At 49.9% G+C, this 20542-nt stretch overlaps 1 protein-coding gene across 1 annotated transcript in view; it reads right to left on the reverse strand.

The window, feature by feature from the left end:
- EFHC2 (EF-hand domain containing 2) overlaps positions 1-20542 on the reverse strand; it is a 332355-nt gene that overhangs the window by 136002 nt on the left and 175811 nt on the right. The gene's annotated exons all lie outside the window — the stretch shown is intronic.

Below are 20542 nucleotides of genomic sequence, written 5' to 3' on the forward strand. Positions count from 1 at the left end.
GTAGAAGTGAGATGGTTATTAGTTATGTCAGTACTGTCATTGGTAGCCCTGGCAGGGTCAATGGATGGTGCAAGCTTGAAGGGTCTCCTGAGAAGAGCTCAGGCACTTACTTTTTTTTTATTTTTTACAAATTAAGCACTGAGGGGAAATTTCACTTCTAAATCATTTCATATTCATAACGACCCCACTATCACTACTCAGTTTTTATGGGATACTTTCAAAGCAACTGCACGTGGATTTATTTTTGATTATGTGTCCAAGAAAAGGAAAATTTACGCAGAAATTATAATAATTTAGCGGCTAGTATGAAAACCTCTAACATCAATATTACTCTCCAAAATCAAATAATATTTTACATGATCTAGTAGTGGCAAAATTACAATTTAATAACATTTACACTGACAATGACTCTGCTTATGTGCTTAACACTTTTGGTGCTTGAGGAGCACGTCCAATGGCCGACACCAGGGAGGGCCCCCTTTAATCCTCAGGTGCAAAACACCGGAGGTTGTTGGGTTTTTTTCCCTGGGGAAGACGCGGATGGCTTTCCGCATCTTCCCCTGACCCCCTCCCACCCTTCTGTGATGTCAGCGCGCCACAAGGTGCTCTGATGTCACTGATTTCCCCACCAGAGCCGTGGACAGCTGCAGGTATGGCTGCGCTCGACTCCGATGGGGCAATCAGGCCGAAAATGGCCTCCCCAGCTTTCAGGGAGGCCTCGTTTGAAAGGGAAGAGTTTCCCCCTTTAAACAAGGCCTTCCTGAAAGGGTTTTCTGGCTGTGGATCACGGCAGCACTGCGATCCATGGCCAGGAAACCCCACAAGACACCAGGGATGCCTTTGGGGGGGGTCGGCCCTCATGGAAATGGGTGACCCCAAGCATATTTTTTCAATTTTCAACTTTGGCTGTCCTAGGGGGGGGTGAGAGTGCCCCCCCTCAATATACAAAAAAGGTGTAAACAAAGAAAGAACTGCGGCAAAATTGGCATGGGGTCGGTCTTCCTGCCCAGTGGGGGCATTTATTGTTTATAGTCATGTGTTTTCCATGGAGGCCACAACCGGCCCCCAGGGAAGCCATGACTATAAAAAAAAAATAGAGAAAGAGAGATCTCTCTGTCTCTGTGATGTCATGAGTGATGTCACTGACCATGTCATGAGTGATGTAATATGTGATGTCCTCAGCAGTGCATTGTGGCGGTGCGAGATATACTTAGCTCAACTAACTATAACGGCCGAAATTCTCTGGTTTTGTGTGAGTGAAATGTCCAACTAACTATAACGTCCTTGAAAACTGTGTTTTTTCAGTGAATTCATATTGTTTTTTAAATGTTAATTTCTAACGATAACATCCCTGAAACCTATGTTTTTTTCAGTGAATTTCTATGGTTTTTTAAATGCTAATTTCTAACTATGCCTACAGAGGGAGGACATGTGCAGAAAGAGGAAGAAAGGTGTAGAAAGAAGCAAGAGATATGCTGAAAGAACCAACAGGGGTGCAGAAAGAGGCCTTGTTGCAAAGTCATCCTGTGCCCTAGGCATCCTTAAACATTTAGATGACTTTTACTGGTGGTAATTGACTCTGACTGACCCTGGGCTCTGCCTAACCAGGCCCGGAGCCAGTGCTATGCTGATAGACACTTAGAATACAGTGAAAACACTTTCATACACTAGGGTACACAATGGGTTGGGGTACCCCTGTGATTGGCATGACCTCCTCTGTAAGGCCCAACTACATAATAGGGCAGGGGGATTAAAACTACCTCTAAGTCCCTAGCATATAATAGGGCATGGCAGTTTAAAGGCCAGCAGCTCTTTTCTGCACTTGCATGTGTGCACTGCTGAGCCTTAGGTCACTTTAAAAGTAGCCCTGTCTGTGCAGAAAGTAGCAAGAGAGGTGCAGAAAGAGGGAAGAAGGGTGTAGAAAGAAGCAACAGAGGTGCAGAAAGAGTCAAGAGGGGTAGAGAAAGAGGCAAGAGAAGTTCAAAAAGAAGCAACAAAGGTGCAGAAGGAGGCAAGAGAAGTACAGAAAGAGGCAATAGAGTTGCAGAAGCAGGCAAAAGAGGTACAGAAACAATCAAGAGCAGTGCAGAAAGAATTTACAGAGGTGCAGAAGGAGGCAAGAGGGGTACAGGAAGAGGCAAAAGAAGTGCAGGCACAAACAAAAGAGGTGCGGAAGGAGGCAAGAGGGGTGCAGAAAGTAGCAAGAGAGGTACAGAAAGAGGCAAGACAGGTGCAGAAAGAGGGAAGAAGGGTGCAGAAAGAGGCAAGTGGGGTGCAGAAAGAAACAACAGAGGAGCAGAAAGAAGCAAGAGCAATGCAGTAAGAACCAACAGGTGCAGAGAGAGGCAAGAGGGGTGCAGAAAGAGGCAAGAGAAGTGCAGAAAGAAGCAAACGAGGTGCAAAAAGAGGCAAGAGGGGTGCAGAAAGAGGCAAGAGCAGTGCAGAAAGAACCAAGAGGCATGCAGGAAAAGGGAAGAAGGTTGCATAAAGAGGCACGAGGGGTGCAGAAAGAAGCAAGAGAGGTGTAGAACGAAGCAAGAGAAGTGTAGAAAGAAGCAACAGAGGTGCAGAAAGAGGCAAGAGGGGTGTGGAAAGAGGCAGGAAAAGTGCAGAAGGAAGCAACAGGGGTACAGAAAGAGGCAAGAGAGTTGGTAAAACAGGCAAGAGCAGTGCAGAAAGAACCAACAGAGGTGCAGAAAGAGGCAAGAGGGGTGCAGAAGGAGGAAAGGCAAGTGCAGAAAAAAGCAAAAGAGGTACAGAAAGAGGAAAGAGGGGTGCAGAAATTTGCAAGAGAGGAGCAGAAAGAGGCAAGAGAGGTGCACACAAGCACGAGGGGTGCAGAAATGTGCAAGAGAGGTACAGAAAGAAGCAAGAGAAGTGCAGAAAGAAGGAACAGAGGTGCAGAAGGAGACAATAGGGTTACAGAAAGAGGCAAGAGGGGTGCAGACATTTGCAAGAGAGGTGCAGAAAGAAGCAAGAGCAGTGCAGTAAGAAACAACAGAGGTACAGAAGGAGGCAAGAGGAGTATAGAAAGAGGCAAGAGCAGTACAGAAAGAACCAAGAGACGTGCAGGAAAAGGGAAGAAGGCTGCAGAAAGAAGCAAGAGAAGTGCAGAAAGAAGCAACAGAGGTGCAGAAAGAAGCAAATGAGGTGCAGAAAGAGGCAAGAGAGTTGCAGAAACAGGCAAGAGATGTGCAGAAAGAGCCAACAGGGGTGCAGAAAGAAGGAAGAAATGTATAGAAAGAGGGAAGAAGGGTGCAGAAAGAGGCAAGAGGGGTGCAGAAAGAAGCAAGAGAGGTAAAGAAAGAAATAAAAGAAGAGCAGAAAGAAGGAATAGAGGTACAGAAAGAGGCAAGAGAGGAGCAGAAAGAGGGAAGTGAGGTGTAGAAAGAGGCAAGAGAGTTGCACAAAGAGGGAAGAGAGGTGTAGAACAAAGCAAGAGAAGTGTAGAAAGAAGCAACAGGCGCAGAAAGAGGTAAGAGGGGTGTGGAAAGAGGCAAGAAAAGTGCAGAAGGAAGCAACAGAGGTACAGAAAGAGGCAAGAGAGTTGGTAAAACAGGCAAAAAAGGTGCACAAATAGGGAACAGGGGTACACACAGAGGCAAAAGAGGGCTAGAAAGATCCAACAGAGGTGCGGTAAGAGGGGTGCAGAAATGTACAGGAGAGTAGCAGATAGAAGCAAGAGCAGTGCAGGAAGAACCAACAGAGGTGCAGAAAGAGGCAAGAGGGGTGCAGAAGGAGGAAAGGCAAGTGCAGAAAAAAGCAAAAGAGGTACAGAAAGAGGAAAGAGTGGTGCGGAAATTTGCAAGAGAGGAGCAGAAAGAGGCAAGAGAGGTACACACAGGCACGAGGGGTGCAGAAATATGCAAGGGAGGTACAGAAAGAAGCAAGAGAAGTGCAGAAAGAAGGAACAGAGGTGCAGAAGGAGGCAAGAGGGTTGCAGAAAGAGGCAAGAGGGGTGCAGACATTTGCAAGAGAGGTGCAGAATGAAGCAAGAGCAGTGCAGTAAGAAACAACAGAGGTACAGAATGAGGCAAGAGGGGTGTAGAAAGAGGCAAGAGCAGTACCGAAAGAACTAAGAGACGTGCAGGAAAAGGGAAGAAGGCTGCAGAAAGAAGCAAGAGAAGTGCAGAAAGAAGCAACAGAGGTGCAAAAAGAAGCAAACGAGGTGCAGAAAGAGGCAAGAGAGTTGCAGAAACAGGCAAGAGATGTGCAGAAAGAGGGAACAGGGGTGCAGAAAGAAGGAAGAAATGTATAGAAAGAGGGAAGAAGGGTGCAGAAAGAGGCAAGAGGGGTGCAGAAAGAAGCAAGAGAGGTGCAGAAAGAAATAAAAGAAGAGCAGAAAGAAGGAACAGAGGTACAGGAAGAGGCAAGAGAGGTGCAGAAAGAGGGAAGTGAGGTGTAGAAAGAGGCAAGACAGGTGCACAAAGAGGGAAGAAGGGTGCAGAAAGAGGCAAGTGGGGTGCAGAAAGAAACAACAGAGGAGGAGAAAGAAGCAAGAGCAGTGCAGTAAGAACCAACAGAGGTGCAGAGAGAGGCAAGAGGGGTGCAGAAAGAGGCAAGAGAAGTGCAGAAAGAAGCAAAAGAGGTGCAAAAAGAGGCAAGAGGGGTGCAGAAAGAGGCAAGAGCAGTGCAGAAAGAACCAAGAGGCATGCAGGAAAAGGGAAGAAGGTTGCATAAAGAGGCACGAGGGGTGCAGAAAGAAGCAAGAGAGGTGTAGAATGAAGCAAGAGAAGTGTAGAAAGAAGCAACAGAGGTGCAGAAAGAGGCAAGAGGGGTGTGGAAAGAGGCAAGAAAAGTGCAGAAGGAAGCAACAGGGGTACAGAAAGAGGCAAGAGAGTTGGTAAAATAGGCAAAAAAGGTGCACAAAGAGGGAACAGGGGTACACACAGAGGCAAAAGAGGGCTAGAAAGATCCAACAGAGGTGCAGAAAGAGGTAAGAGGGGTGCAGAAATGTAGAAGGAGGAAAGGCAAGTGCAGAAAAAAGCAAAAGAGGTACAGAAAGAGGAAAGAGGGGTGCAGAAATTTGCAAGAGAGGAGCAGAAAGAGGCAAGAGAGGTGCACACAGGCACAAGGGGTGCAGAAATGTACGAGAGAGGTACAGAAAGAAGCAAGAGAAGTGCAGAAAGAAGGAACAGAGGTGCAGAAGGAGACAAGAGGGTTACAGAAAGAGGCAAGAGGGGTGCAGACATTTGCAAGAGAGGTGCAGAAAGAAGCAAGAGCAGTGCAGTAAGAAACAACAGAGGTACAGAAGGAGGCAAGAGGGGTGTAGAAAGAGGCAAGAGCAGTACAGAAAGAACCAAAAGACGTGCAGGAAAAGGGAAGAAGGCTGCAGAAAGAAGCAAGAGAAGTGCAGAAAGAAGCAACAGAGGTGCAGAAAGAAGCAAACGAGGTGCAGAAAGAGGCAAGAGAGTTGCAGAAACAGGCAAGAGATGTGCAGAAAGAGGGAACAGGGGTGCAGAAAGAAGGAAGAAATGTATAGAAAGAGGGAAGAAGGGTGCAGAAAGAGGCAAGAGGGGTGCAGAAAGAAGCAAGAGAGGTGCAGAAAGAAATAAAAGAAGAGCAGAAAGAAGGAATAGAGGTACAGAAAGAGGCAAGAGAGGAGCAGAAAGAGGGAAGTGAGGTGTAGAAAGAGGCAAGAGAGTTGCACAAAGAGGGAAGAGAGGTGTAGAACAAAGCAAGAGAAGTGTAGAAAGAAGCAACAGGCGCAGAAAGAGGTAAGAGGGGTGTGGAAAGAGGCAAGAAAAGTGCAGAAGGAAGCAACAGAGGTACAGAAAGAGGCAAGAGAGTTGGTAAAACAGGCAAAAAAGGTGCACAAATAGGGAACAGGGGTACACACAGAGGCAAAAGAGGGCTAGAAAGATCCAACAGAGGTGCGGTAAGAGGGGTGCAGAAATGTACAGGAGAGTAGCAGATAGAAGCAAGAGCAGTGCAGGAAGAACCAACAGAGGAGCAGAAAGAGGCAAGAGAGGTACACACAGGCACGAGGGGTGCAGAAATATGCAAGGGAGGTACAGAAAGAAGCAAGAGAAGTGCAGAAAGAAGGAACAGAGGTGCAGAAGGAGGCAAGAGGGTTGCAGAAAGAGGCAAGAGGGGTGCAGACATTTGCAAGAGAGGTGCAGAATGAAGCAAGAGCAGTGCAGTAAGAAACAACAGAGGTACAGAATGAGGCAAGAGGGGTGTAGAAAGAGGCAAGAGCAGTACCGAAAGAACTAAGAGACGTGCAGGAAAAGGGAAGAAGGCTGCAGAAAGAAGCAAGAGAAGTGCAGAAAGAAGCAACAGAGGTGCAGAAAGAAGCAAACGAGGTGCAGAAAGAGGCAAGAGAGTTGCAGAAACAGGCAAGAGATGTGCAGAAAGAGGGAACAGGGGTGCAGAAAGAAGGAAGAAATGTATAGAAAGAGGGAAGAAGGGTGCAGAAAGAGGCAAGAGGGGTGCAGAAAGAAGCAAGAGAGGTGCAGAAAGAAATAAAAGAAGAGCAGAAAGAAGGAACAGAGGTACCGAAAGAGGCAAGAGAGGTGCAGAAAGAGGGAAGTGAGGTGTAGAAAGAGGCAAGACAGGTGCACAAAGAGGGAAGAAGGGTGCAGAAAGAGGCAAGTGGGGTGCAGAAAGAAACAACAGAGGAGGAGAAAGAAGCAAGAGCAGTGCAGTAAGAACCAACAGAGGTGCAGAGAGAGGCAAGAGGGGTGCAGAAAGAGGCAAGAGAAGTGCAGAAAGAAGCAAAAGAGGTGCAAAAAGAGGCAAGAGGGGTGCAGAAAGAGGCAAGAGCAGTGCAGAAAGAACCAAGAGGCATGCAGGAAAAGGGAAGAAGGTTGCATAAAGAGGCACGAGGGGTGCAGAAAGAAGCAAGAGAGGTGTAGAATGAAGCAAGAGAAGTGTAGAAAGAAGCAACAGAGGTGCAGAAAGAGGCAAGAGGGGTGTGGAAAGAGGCAAGAAAAGTGCAGAAGGAAGCAACAGGGGTACAGAAAGAGGCAAGAGAGTTGGTAAAATAGGCAAAAAAGGTGCACAAAGAGGGAACAGGGGTACACACAGAGGCAAAAGAGGGCTAGAAAGATCCAACAGAGGTGCAGAAAGAGGTAAGAGGGGTGCAGAAATGTAGAAGGAGGAAAGGCAAGTGCAGAAAAAAGCAAAAGAGGTACAGAAAGAGGAAAGAGGGGTGCAGAAATTTGCAAGAGAGGAGCAGAAAGAGGCAAGAGAGGTGCACACAGGCACAAGGGGTGCAGAAATGTGCAAGAGAGGTACAGAAAGAAGCAAGAGAAGTGCAGAAAGAAGGAACAGAGGTGCAGAAGGAGACAAGAGGGTTCAGAAAGAGGCAAGAGGGTGCAGACATTTGCAAGAGAGGTGCAGAAAGAAGCAAGAGCAGTGCAGTAAGAAACAACAGAGGTACAGAAGGAGGCAAGAGGGGTGTAGAAAGAGGCAAGAGTAGTACAGAAAGAACCAAGAGACGTGCAGGAAAAGGGAAGAAGGCTGCAGAAAGAAGCAAGAGAAGTGCAGAAAGAAGCAACAGAGGTGCAGAAAGAAGCAAACGAGGTGCAGAAAGAGGCAAGAGAGTTGCAGAAACAGGCAAGAGATGTGCAGAAAGAGGGAACAGGGGTGCAGAAAGAAGGAAGAAATGTATAGAAAGAGGGAAGAAGGGTGCAGAAAGAGGCAAGAGGGGTGCAGAAAGAAGCAAGAGAGGTGCAGAAAGAAATAAAAGAAGAGCATAAAGAAGGAATAGAGGTACAGAAAGAGGCAAGAGAGGAGCAGAAAGAGGGAAGTGAGGTGTAGAAAGAGGCAAGAGAGTTGCACAAAGAGGGAAGAGAGGTGTAGAACAAAGCAAGAGAAGTGTAGAAAGAAGCAACAGGTGCAGAAAGAGGTAAGAGGGGTGTGGAAAGAGGCAAGAAAAGTGCATAAGGAAGCAACAGAGGTACAGAAAGAGGCAAGAGAGTTGGTAAAACAGGCAAAAAAGATGCACAAATAGGGAACAGGGGTACACACAGAGGCAAAAGAGGGCTAGAAAGATCCAACAGAGGTGCGGTAAGAGGGGTGCAGAAATGTACAGGAGAGTAGCAGATAGAAGCAAGAGCAGTGCAGGAAGAACCAACAGAGGTGCAAAAAGAGGCAAGAGAGGTGCAGAAGGAGGAAAGGCAAGTGCAGAAAAAAGCAAAAGAGGTACAGAAAGAGGAAAGAGGGGTGCAGAAATTTGCAAGAGAGGAGCAGAAAGAGGCAAGAGAGGTACACACAGGCACGAGGGGTGCAGAAATATGCAAGGGAGGTACAGAAAGAAGCAAGAGAAGTGCAGAAAGAAGGAACAGAGGTGCAGAAGGAGGCAAGAGGGTTGCAGAAAGAGGCAAGAGGGGTGCAGACATTTGCAAGAGAGGTGCAGAAAGAAGCAAGAGCAGTGCAGTAAGAAACAACAGAGGTACAGAGTGAGGCAAGAGGGGTGTAGAAAGAGGCAAGAGCAGTACAGAAAGAACCAAGAGACGTGCAGGAAAAGGGAAGAAGGCTGCAGAAAGAAGCAAGAGAAGTGCAGAAAGAAGCAACAGAGGTGCAGAAAGAAGCAAACGAGGTGCAGAAAGAGGCAAGAGAGTTGCAGAAACAGGCAAGAGATGTGCAGAAAGAGGGAACAGGGGTGCAGAAAGAAGGAAGAAATGTATAGAAAGAGGGAAGAAGGGTGCAGAAAGAGGCAAGAGGGGTGCAGAAAGTAGCAAGAGAGGTGCAGAAAGAAATAAAAGAAGAGCAGAAAGAAGGAACAGAGGTACAGAGAGAGGCAAGAGAGGTGCAGAAAGAGGGAAATGAGGTGTAGAAAGAGGCAAGAGAGTTGCACAAAGAGGAAAGAAAGGTGCAGAAAGAAGCAAAAGTGGTGCAGAAAGCGGCAAAGAGGTGTAGAAAGAAGCAAGAGTAGTGCAGAAAGAAGCAACAGAGGTGCAGAAAGAAGCAAGAGAGGTGCAGAAAGAAGCAGGGTGCAAAAAGAGGGACAAGGGGTGTAGAAAGATGAGACGTACAGAAAGAAACAAATGAAGTGCAGAAAGAAGGAACAGAGGTGCAAAAAGAGTCAACAGGGGTGATGAAAGAATGAAGGGGGTGGAGAAAGAGGCAAGGGGTGCAGAAAGAAGCAAGAGAGCTGTAGAAAGAAACAAAAGAAGTGCAGAAAAAAGGAACAGAGGTGCATAAAGAGGCAAGAGGGGTGCATAAAGAGGCAAAAGAAGTACAGAAAGAAGCTACAGAAGTGCAGTAAGAGGCAAGAGGAGTGCAGAAAGAGGGATGAGGGGTACGGAAAAAGGCACAAAGGGTGCAGAAATAAGCAAGAGAGATGCAGAAAGAAGCAAGAGAAATGCATAAAAAAGCAACAGAGGCAGAAAGGGGGAAGTGGGGTGGAGTAGGAGGCAAGAGGGATACAGAAAGAAACAAGAGAGGTGCAGAAAGAAACAAAAGAAGTGTAGAAAGAAGGAAAAAAGGTACAGAAAGAGGGGTGCAGAAAGAGGGAAGAGGGGTGTGAAAGATGGAAGATGGGTGCAGAAAGAGGCACAGGGATGCAGAAAGAAGGAGCAGAGGTGCAGAAAGAAGCAAGAACAGTGCAGAAAGAGCTATGAGGGGTGGAAAAAGAGGCAGGAGAAGTGCAGAAGGAAGGAACATGGGGTGCACAAAGAAGCAAGAGCGTTGCAGAAAGAAACAAAAGAAGTACAGAAAGAAGGAACAGGTGCAGAAAGAGGCAAGGGGGTGCAGAAAGAGGGAAAAGGGGTGCAGAAAGAGGCACAGGGTTGCAGAAAGAAGGAACAGAGGTGCAGAAAGAAGCAAGAAAAGTGCAGAAAGAGCTATGAGGGGTGGAAAAAGAGGCAAGAGAAGTGCAGAAGGAAGGGGCAGGGGGTGCACAAAGGGGCAAGAGGGGTGCAGAAAGACGAATGAGGGGTGCAGTGAGAAGCACGAGTGGTGCAGAAAGAAGCAAGAGAGATGCAGAAAGAAGCAAGAGAGGTGCAGAAAGAAGCAAGAGTAGTGCAGGAAGATGCAACAGAAATGCAGAAAGAGGCAAGAGAGGTATAAAAAGAGGGAAAAGGGATGCAGAAAGAGGCACAAGGGGTGCACAAAGAAGCAAGAGAGGTGCAGAAAGAAGCAACAGATGTATAGGAAGAGGGAAGAGGGGTGGAGAAAGAGACAAACAGCAAAACAGTTGCATAATTCCAGTGGCCTTGCTCATACCTCTGACGAGGTCCAGAAGAGCTTCTCAGTGATTCCTTCTTTTTTTGTCTCATTGAGTTCATAGTTTAGCTTCAATGGCAACGAGGAAGACTAAACCTGAGGTTACCACTCCACAACACAGACTAGAATACCACATAATTGCTCTCCATAACACATAATCCCACTCTACATAATTCCTATATACTAAATACCACATACTTTCTAGGCACATAATTTCACTGCACAACATACCACATAATTCCACTACACACAATGTACATCCACTCCACTCCAAAAAACATTAGTAAAAACACTTACATTTACAACGGCAGTAGCTCTAACTGTTGCAAATGCGAGACCTATTAAATTACAAATGCTTTTTTAACTGGTAGTCACATTTGCAGAGTGGTGGAGAAAGGGGGCTGGGCCTCCAACCAGCGCTCAGGAATTCTGCTGCGTAGGACTTACAGAAGGGACCAAGAGGGCTTCTTGGCCCCCCAAAGTCCTTCAGAAGTAAAGTGGACTTCATCCCCAACCAGTACTGTGCCAGGAGGCGCGTTTGCAGAGTGGTGGAGAAAGGGGGGTGTTGGCACCGAAGACCTCTTAGCAATCCCACTGTGTGGGACATAGTGGTGGTAACAGGAGTGGTAGTTGCCCCCCAAGGACAACCTTGGGGGCCAACTACCCCTCCTATTACCTCCAGTAAGTCCCACGCAGCAGCATTGCGAAGTTCTCATAGCAGGTCATGCCACCTTTCCCCACCACTCTGCAAACATGCTCCCTGGCGTGTTTATGGATGGGAATTAAAGTCCACTTCGCTGCTGGGGTTCCTTAGGGGCCAACTAGCCTACCTGATACCTCCAGTATTCCCCAGATAGTGGGATTGCTGATAGGTGGACACAGGCCCGCCCCCTTTGTCCACCACTCTGCAAACACACCTCCTGGCACGCTCTTGGTTGGGGGATGAAGTCCCCTTGCCTCCTGAGGGTCCCTGGGGGTCAACTAGCCCACCAGGTACCTCAAAGTAAGCCCCACACAGCTGGATTGCTGAGAGTGGTCTGAGTCCATGCCCCCTTTTTACACCACTCTGCAAACGTGCCTCCTGGCACACTGCTGCTTGGGGCATGAAGTCTACTTGTGTCCTGAGGTCCTCAGGACACAAAGGACCTCATCGCCCCACCAGCAGTGCACCAAGAGGTGCACTTGCAGAGTGGTGTAATAAGGGGCATGGTCCTCGGACCACCTCTCAGCAATCCCACTGTGTGGGGATTACTGGAGGTACCTGGTGGTCTAGTTGGCCCTTAAGGACCCTTAGGATTGAAGGGGACTTAATCCCCCAATTCAGAATGCGCTAGGAGGTGCGTTTGCACAGTGGTGCAGGGAGGGGGCGGGGCCTCGGGTAAGTTGCCAGCTTTTCTTTAAAATATTTTTAGAAGGCGGCTGTGTGGCCCCCCTTCTTCTAATATATTTTGGGCCCAGGGGAACTGAAAGGGGGCCGCGTGGCCCCCCTTCCCTGGGCCACTACTGGCCCTGGGGACACCATCCCCCGGGGCCTGGCCTCGTTTTTTTATTTTTATTTTTTTTCCCGGGATGGGGGCAGCGTGGCCGCCCTGCCCTGGGCCACTTCTGGCCCCCAGGACCCTATACCACGGGACCTGGCCAGCATGGCTTTTTTGGGAAGGGGGCCGCGTGGCCCCCCTTCTGAGGCCAATTATGGCCCCGGGACCCCACCCCCGGGTGCAGTCTTATTGTATTTTTTTAAACATCAAAAGGGAGGGGGCTGAGTGGCCCCCTGCCCAGGCCACTTCTGGCCCCATCCCAGCCCTCATGTTGGGGACCATGGGGGGAGCCCCAATGCCCCCACGGTCCCTGCCGGCTCCCCACCTCCTGTGGGAGCCGGCATTACTTTTGGGCAAGGGGAGTTGCTAACATGCAGCTCCCTTTGCCCAAAACCAATTCTGCTTTGCTTCTTGGAAGCGAGAGCAGGTTTCCTGCTCTCGCTTCCAAGAAGCAAAGCAGTGTTTGCTATGGCAGGGTGGAAGCAGTGCTCCCGCCCTGCCATAGCAAATGGCAATGTCCTTGGGGTGGGCACCCCAGGACATTGCAGGAGCTGGCCATGGGGGTGGGGGTCCCCAGGGCCATCGAGGGCTCCAGGTGGAGGGCCCATTCCCAGCAAGTTTGAAGCCCCAGGGAGGTATTGGTCTCCGGGGGTCCGCAACGGACTCCCATATTTACATATTCAATGGGAGGTGGAGGTCCCCGGGGCTGTGTGGGGGGGGGGATCAAGCCCCCCCACACTTTAGTTTTGGAAGCATCACCGGGCAGGAGCCCCCCAACATATTTTTTTTTTTTAATTCCCAGGGAGGTGGCGGTCCCCGGGGTTGCGGGGGCCCCCACAGGCCTGGCAACATAATTAGATTTTGCCACCAGGACCTGGCTCACCCAGGGGCTTATAGAAAACGAAACGCAGGAGGCTGCGCTTCGTTTAAAAAAATAAATGTGCACGTCTTCGCGCACCCAGCGCAAATTCAACGGATTATTTTTTTAAATGCTTTTTTTGGCCCTGAATGTTTGTGGGACCCCCTGAGCAGGCCTAGGGGTCAGGGTGCTTCTACTCTGCCCCCTTTTCTTGTTTTGTATCTTTTTCTACAGTTTTCTTGTGACTTGGTTACCGAGCCACAAGATGGCTGCCAACACACTCTGGTTTGGAGTGTTGGCAGCCCATCAGAATAAAGCTCGTGCTCGGGAGGGTTTGTGAATCCTCCGGGGTGCTCAGATATCGATGTTTTTATTTTTTGAATTTCTCAGCAACTACTGAACAGATTTACACACTTAAAAAAAAAAGCACGCTTTCTGGTCATATCTACCTTTTTGCCAAATTTGGTGTAATTCCGTTCAGCAGTTCGGGCTGTAGCTTTGTCTAAAGTTCCTATGGAAATTAACATGGGGAAAACGTGTTGTTAAAAATTTGACCCTGCCTGCAGGTAGGTCGCCCCCTCAGCCGCCACATGGTCCTCCTGTGCCTTGCTGCTGCCGCTGCCTGCTCTCACCGCCGCCACTGCTAAGTGAGTCCCCGCTCGTTGTGCTCCGCTCTGTGCCCCAGTGACCTTGTTTTGCGTCTGTACCCCGTTTTTGCTCCCCCCGCTCTGTTGTGCCCTTAACTGTGCCCCACTGACCTGTTTTTGTTCTGTACCCCGCTCTTGGCTCCCCCCGCTCTGTTGTGCCCTTAACTGTGTCCTACTGACCTGTTTTTTGTTCTGTACCCCGCTCTTGGCTCCCCCCGCTCTGTTGTGCCCTTAACTGTGCCCCACTGACCTGTTTTTGTTCTGTACCCCGCTCTTGGCTCCCCCCGCTCTGTTGTGCCCTTAACTGCGCCCCATTGACCCGTTTCTATTCTGTACTCTGTACCCTCTGTATTCTGTGCCCCATTGACCCGTTTCTTTTCTGTACCCCGCTCTGTTGTGCCCTTAACTGTGACCCGCTCTTCGTTCAGGACCCCACTCCAGCCCGCGCCCCCCCGCGTCCACCTTCCCACTGCTGAACCCTGAGGCCACGCCCCCGCTGCCCCATTCGCCACCCCGCTCCCGCCTCCCAGCTGCCCCTCCCTCCCACTCCCACTTATATGGAGGCCGTGCAGCGGGCGCACCGCTGGCGCCGCCGAAGGCGAGCCCGTCTGCGCCCGTCCGCGCCTGGCCCGCGCCCAGCACCAGGACCCCTGAACCCTGCCAGCGCCAGACCACTCGGCGGACCTACAACACCGCCACCCTCAATGCACTCAACACCAGCCGACCGCCAGCATGCTACCGAGCCACCCCGAAACGCACCCACGGATCCTTCACCTGCCAAGCCTGCAAATTCACCTGCCTCCGGACCTGCACCGCACCCGCCAAGCCGAACAACAACAGCAACCACCTCAAGTGCATCCTGCTCAACACCCGCTCCATCCACAGACACGCCATCGAACTCTGGAACCTGCTTTACACTACATCGCCAGATGTCGCCTTCCTCACGGAAACCTGGATGAACGCCTCCTCAGCGCCCGACATCGCCATCGCCATCCCGGACGGATACAAGATCACCCGGAGGGACCGCGTCAACCAGACTGAAGGAGGCATCACCATCGTGCACAAGAACACTATCTGTATCTTCCAGATACACACCGACCCCAAGACCACACTCAGAGGCACCCTCATCTACAGACCCCCAGGACCACGCACACGTTTCAGCGAAGACATCACAGACTTCATCCGCCCGCACGCCCTCTCCTCCTCAGACTACATCCTCCTAGGGGACCTCAACTTCCACCTGGAGAACAACAAAGACAGCAACACCACCACCCTGCTGGACAACCTCACCAACCTCGGCCTCAAACAACTGGTGAACACCCCCACCCACTACGCTGGCCACACGCTCGACCCAGTCTTCTCCTCCAGCAAGCACATCTCCTTCAGCCACTCCACCGGACTTCATTGGACTGACCACAGCTGCGTCCACTTCAGCTTCAGAAGAACCACGACCCACCACCACCCGCAACAGGTTCCCCGCAGGAACTGGAACAAGATCACCGCCGACCAGCTCACCACCTCCCTCAGCCAGAACCCACCTGCCAGCACAACGGACCCCACCGAAGCAGCCAACAACCTCACGCAATGGATCACCAACTGTGCAGACGTCCTCGCACCACTGAAGACCCCTCCCAGCTGGCACGGCAGCAAGAAAGCCTCTTGGTTCACCGACGAACTCATGAACTCCAAGAAGAATTGCCGCACCCTCGAGAAAGCCTGGCGCAACGACCAGACCACAGTCAACTAGACTGCCCTCAAGCATGCCACCCGCAAACACCACCAGCTGATCCGCACCACCAAGAAGACAGCATTCAAAGAACGACTGGACAACAACGCCCACAACTGCAAGGAACTCTTCAGCATCGTCAAAGAGCTCTCCAACCCCAACGCCGGTAACAATGACATCACTCCCTCGCAAGACCTCTGCGACTCACTCGCCTCTTTCTTCCACCGCAAGATCGCTGAAATCCACAACAGCTTCGGCGCTCCGACCACGCACCCTACCACCAAACCATCGCCCCCCACCACCACCCTCAGAACCTGGACCCCGGTCAGCACCGAAGACACCATCCGCACGATGAACACCATCCACTCCGAATCCCCAACCGACCCCTGCCCCCACCACGTCTTCAACAAGGCCGACTCCATCGTCGCACCCCAACTCAGAGACATCATCAACGCCTCCTTCAACACCGCCACCTTCCCGGAAAGCTGGAAGCACACCGAGCTCAGCACCCTCCTGAAGAAACCAACAGCGGACCCCACCGACCTCAAGAACTTCCGACCCATCTCGCTCCTCCCTTTTCCTGCCAAAGTCATCGAGAAGACCGTCAACAGACAGCTTGCCGCCTTCCTCGAGACGAACGGATCCCTCGACCACTCGCAGTCCGGCTTCCGAGCCAACCACAGCACCGAGACCGCCCTCATCGCAGCCACGGACGACATCAGATCCCTGCTCGACAACGGGGAAACAGCGGCCCTCATCCTCCTGGACCTCTCCGCAGCGTTCAACACCGTCTGCCACCGCACCCTAGTGCAGCCCCTCAGTAACACCGGTATCCAAGAGAAGGCGCTGGAGTGGATCATCTCGTTTCTCGCCGGAAGAACCCAGAGAGTCCGCCTCCCCCGTTCAGATCCGAGGCCACCGAAGTCATCTGCGGCGTACCACAAGGATCTTCACTCAGCCCCACCCTCTTCAACGTATACATGAGCCCCCTCGCAGCCATCGCACGCCAACACAACTCAACATCATCTCCTACGCAGACAACACCCAGCTGATCCTCTCCCTCACCAACGACCCAGCCTCCGCCAGAACCAGCCTACACGAGGGAATGAAAGACGTCGCCGAATGGATGAAGAACAGCCGCCTGAAACTGAACTCAGACAAGACGGAAGTCCTCATCCTGGGACCATCTCCCTCTGCCTGGGATGACTCCTGGTGGCCCGCCGCCCTGGGCTCCACTCCCAAACCAACGGACCACGCACATAACCTGGGCTTCACCCTGGACTCCTCCCTCTCGATGACCAGACAAGTCAACGCCGTATCGTCATCATGCTTCAACACCCTGCGCATGCTCCGAAAGGTCTTCCGTTGGATCCCCACTGAAACCAGGAAGACGGTCACCCAGGCACTCGTCACCAGCCGACTGGACTACGGGAACGCCCTCTATGCCGGAACCACGGCCAAACTTCTGAAAAGACTCCAACGCATCCAGAACGCCTCCGCACGACTCGTCCTGAACATCCCCCGACACAGCCACATCTCCGGCCACCTGAGAGACCAAGAGGATCACGTTCAGACTCCTCACCCACGCACATAAGGCTCTCCACGACCTGGGCCCCAAGTACCTCAACGACCGCCTGACCTTCTACACACCCACCCGCCAGCTAAGGTCGACCAGCCACGCCCTCGCCGCCGTTCCACGCATCCGCCGAGCCACCGCCGGTGGAAGATCCTTCTCCTACCTAGCAGCCAAGACATGGAACTCCCTCCCCATCCACCTCCGGCTAACCCAGGACCATCTCTCCTTCAGGAAGCAACTCAAGACCTGGCTTTTCGAGCAGTGACGGCCCCCCTCCCCCAGCGCCTTGAGACCCCCCCGGGTGAGTAGTGCGCTATACAAATGTCATGATTGATTGATTGATTGATTGTCGTGGAACATTTGTCTGCCAGGTTTCCAGAGGCTTATACTCCTGGAAAGAATATAGCCATTGATGAGTTCTTGATCTTGTATAGAGGGCGGCTGCTGTTCAGGCAGTACATTCCGAGCAAACGCGCTTGCTATGGCATCAAGCTGTACATGCTGTGTGAGAGCTCAACTGGCTATGTGTACAGCTTGAGAGTGTATACAGGGAAGGACACAATTCTTAACCCTGTAGGCTGCCCTCCCACGCTAGGGGTTACAGGAAAGACCGTATGTGAGCTTGACCAGCCACTCTTTCACAAAGGTTATAACCTTTATGTGGACAATTTCTATACTGGAGTAGAGCCGTACAGTGAGCTCTACAAAACTGGCACCATGGTTTGCGGTACAATTCGTTGTCGCCGCAAACGATTCCCGCAGGAGCTTGTTTGCTAGAAGCTCCTGAAATCCCAGAGCACTGCGTTGTGTTCCAACTAACTGCTCGCAGTCAAGTTCTCACATAGGTGTGATGTGTACGTGCTCACTACAATTCATGCTGAGAGCACTTCCCCTGTCATGGTTTGGGGTCAGATAGTCGAAGTCCACAAGCCCACCTGTATACTTGATTAGAACAAGTACATGGGCAGAGTGGACAAGAACGACCAGGTTCTTCAGCCACACAATGCGAGTCGTAAAACTTGCACTTGGTATAAGTAACGGTTTACTCACCTGATCCAGATGGCAACATACAATGCATATGTTGTTTATCGTCAGACCACCACAGGAAGACTCATGTCTTTCCTTGACTTTCAGTTGTCTGTGATTGAAAGTCTCACTGCTACAGAAGCAGCAGCCTCCACTTCATGTGTTCTAGAGAACGTGGCAAGGCTGCAGGAGCGACATTTTGATGATAAAATTCCTGTAACACCCAAAAAGGAGCAACCATGTTGTCATTGTAAAGTGTGCTCAATACAGGGAAAGAGGCAGAAGAATCGTGTTTACTGCCCCCAGTGCCCAAGTAAGCCTGCCTTCTGTTTTCCTACTTGCTTTATGTTGTATCATACTAAAGCAAAATACTGGGAAATTGACTGAGGTGGAGTTGCCAAAAGGTAAACTTTACAATTGGTGTGAATGGATAACTATTGTCTGTGGGCCACTCCTTTACTACTCAAGCAGCTGCAGAATATTTGTTCCTCTACTTCAGGAAATCATGGACTTCTTAACACCTTTATCTGCTTTCAGTACGTGATAGTTTTTCTGTTTGCCAATTGACAAGTGCATTATAGTCCCCACGCTGCACATACTGGTGGACAGAACATAAGCCACGTTGTCATCGAGGACCCTGTTTGGCAGAAAGTTAAAGGCTTGACTGGATTTTGAAGTGCTTGTTAGGGAACGTATGTATACTATACAAGAACCACCCTGGTTGCCATTGGGAACCGTAGTAAGTGTATTAAGTCAAACAAATATCTAATGTGACTTATTCACCAACGTTTCTTCTTGTTTTTAAAGTGTGCTAACTCAATTATTAACCTGTAACAGAACCATGTTATTGAAAAGTGATACAAGATATTGTGTCCTGTACCCTTTCTCAATAACATTGTGTATGATGCAAGTTAGTAATTGAGTTTTCACGCTGTCAAAGTAAAAGTGTCAGTGAATGAGACCCACATGACATTTGTTTGTCTTATTACTTTAGGGAGCTTAGGCAATATACCCCAGCATGTTTGCCTTATTTTCAAAGGTAGATATGCTCGCTCAGTTCGAGATATGGCCTACTGGGATACTCGGACACCCCCCAACTTGCATCCACAAACTGGAAGGAGTTGGATTTAGCACAGTGAGAGCATTGATGGGACGTGATAGAAACCCTTTCTCAAGCTTCAAGTAACTAGAGGTGGAAGGCATTAGTATAGAGTCTCGTGACAATTAGACAGGAGTTGTCAGGACTCTGATGATGACAGACACATGAACGGGTTAGAACAGCTTACAGTAGGTGCGCTTTCCGAGGAATATTGCAAAGGTAGAAGGCAGATAGTAAAGGTAGTACAGATACACATCATGACTTCATCTTCACCCATAAATTCAAATCCATTGCTGCCACTCTCGCACTGAATTTACTATAGTACTTATGGATCAATACTGCTTGCCATGTTCATGCTCCGTTAGAACTTAGTAGATGTTCAGTTTGCTGTATGTTAAGTGCATAACAATCACTGCACATAATGGTTGATTGGACATATGCTATGTTGTCACGGACGAACAAGTTACTTACCTTCGGTAATGCTTTTTCTGGTGGATACAGTATCTGCCTGTGGATTCCTCACCTTGTGAATATCACCTGCACCAGCAACATTCGGAAACTTTTGTAGCTCTCCACGTCGATGAGGTTGAAGATGACGTCACAGAGGCACGGCTCCGCTTGCGACTCCGCTGACGTCACTGGATCCATAAGAAGACCTCTTCGGCGTGATGACGTCAGTTCTGCCCTTTTTTCCGTGCCTTCGAGGCACACGGATGGACTGACAGCAATATATATATACAGTACACACAGTACATAATGTACAAAGCAACACACACAGTGTGAAGATAATATAGGAAGGCAAAAGAAATAACACACTGCCTTTGACAATAACAAATACATTTTTGAAACACCATCATCAGAATTGTAGGTATATGAGGGTGGACAATGGAGAGGCGGGTGGGTCAGTGAGGAATCCACAGGCAGATACTGTATCCACCAGAAAAAGCATTACCGAAGGTAAGTAACTTGTTCTTCTGATGGATACATCTGCCAGTGGATTCCTCACCTTGTGAAAAGATTCCCACAGCAGTCCCACTTCCGGAGGAGGGTGTCCACCCTTCTATACCAGAAAGTCCTGAAGGACGGAATGAGCCAAGGGTCCGTCTCTCCTCACCTCGGAATCAAAGCAGTAATGCTTCGCGAAAGTGTGGAGGGAGGCCCAAGTTGCCACCCTACAAATAGCCTCCACAGGAACACCTCTAGACAAGGCAGAAGTAGAAGACTTAGCCCTAGTAGAATGAGCCCTTATACCCTCTGGAGGTTCTTTACCGGCCAAAGAGTAACATATCTTGATGTACAAGATAATCCATCTGGAAAGGGTGCGCTTGTGCACCGCTCTGCCTTTCCCGCTGCCAACAAAGCCCACGAAGAGCTGGTCGTCCATTCGAAAGTCTTTAGTCCTATCGAGGTAGAAGTTCACCACCCTCTTAGGGTCCAAGCGGTGAAGCCACTCCTCCTCCTTGGAAAGGTGAGGGGGAGGATAGAAGGTAGGAAGGGTAATGGATTGCCCCAGATGGAAAGGAGTTACCACCTTAGGCAGAAAAGCAGCCCTGGTCCTGAGTACCATTCTTTCAGCATGAATGGTCAAGAACGGGGGTTTTGAACTCAGAGCTTGACGCTCACCCTCCTTGCCGAGGTAATGGCAACAAGAAAGACCGTTTTAAAAGATAACAGCCTTAAGAGACACTTGTGCAAGGGCTCGAATGGAGAACCCATCAGGTAAGTTAAGACAAGATTTAAGTCCCATTGAGGCACAATAAAAGGAGAAGGCGGAAACTTATTGGTAAGACCCTTAAGGAATCGTAAAACAATAGGTGACTTAAACAATGACTGCTGATCCGGCAAGCAAAGGAAAGCCGACAAAGCCGATAGATATCCCTTCACAGTGGCTACAGCAA

Source organism: Triturus cristatus, chromosome 8, assembly GCF_964204655.1.
Source record: "Triturus cristatus chromosome 8, aTriCri1.1, whole genome shotgun sequence".
In the NCBI taxonomy this organism is placed as follows: Eukaryota; Metazoa; Chordata; class Amphibia; order Caudata; family Salamandridae; genus Triturus; species Triturus cristatus.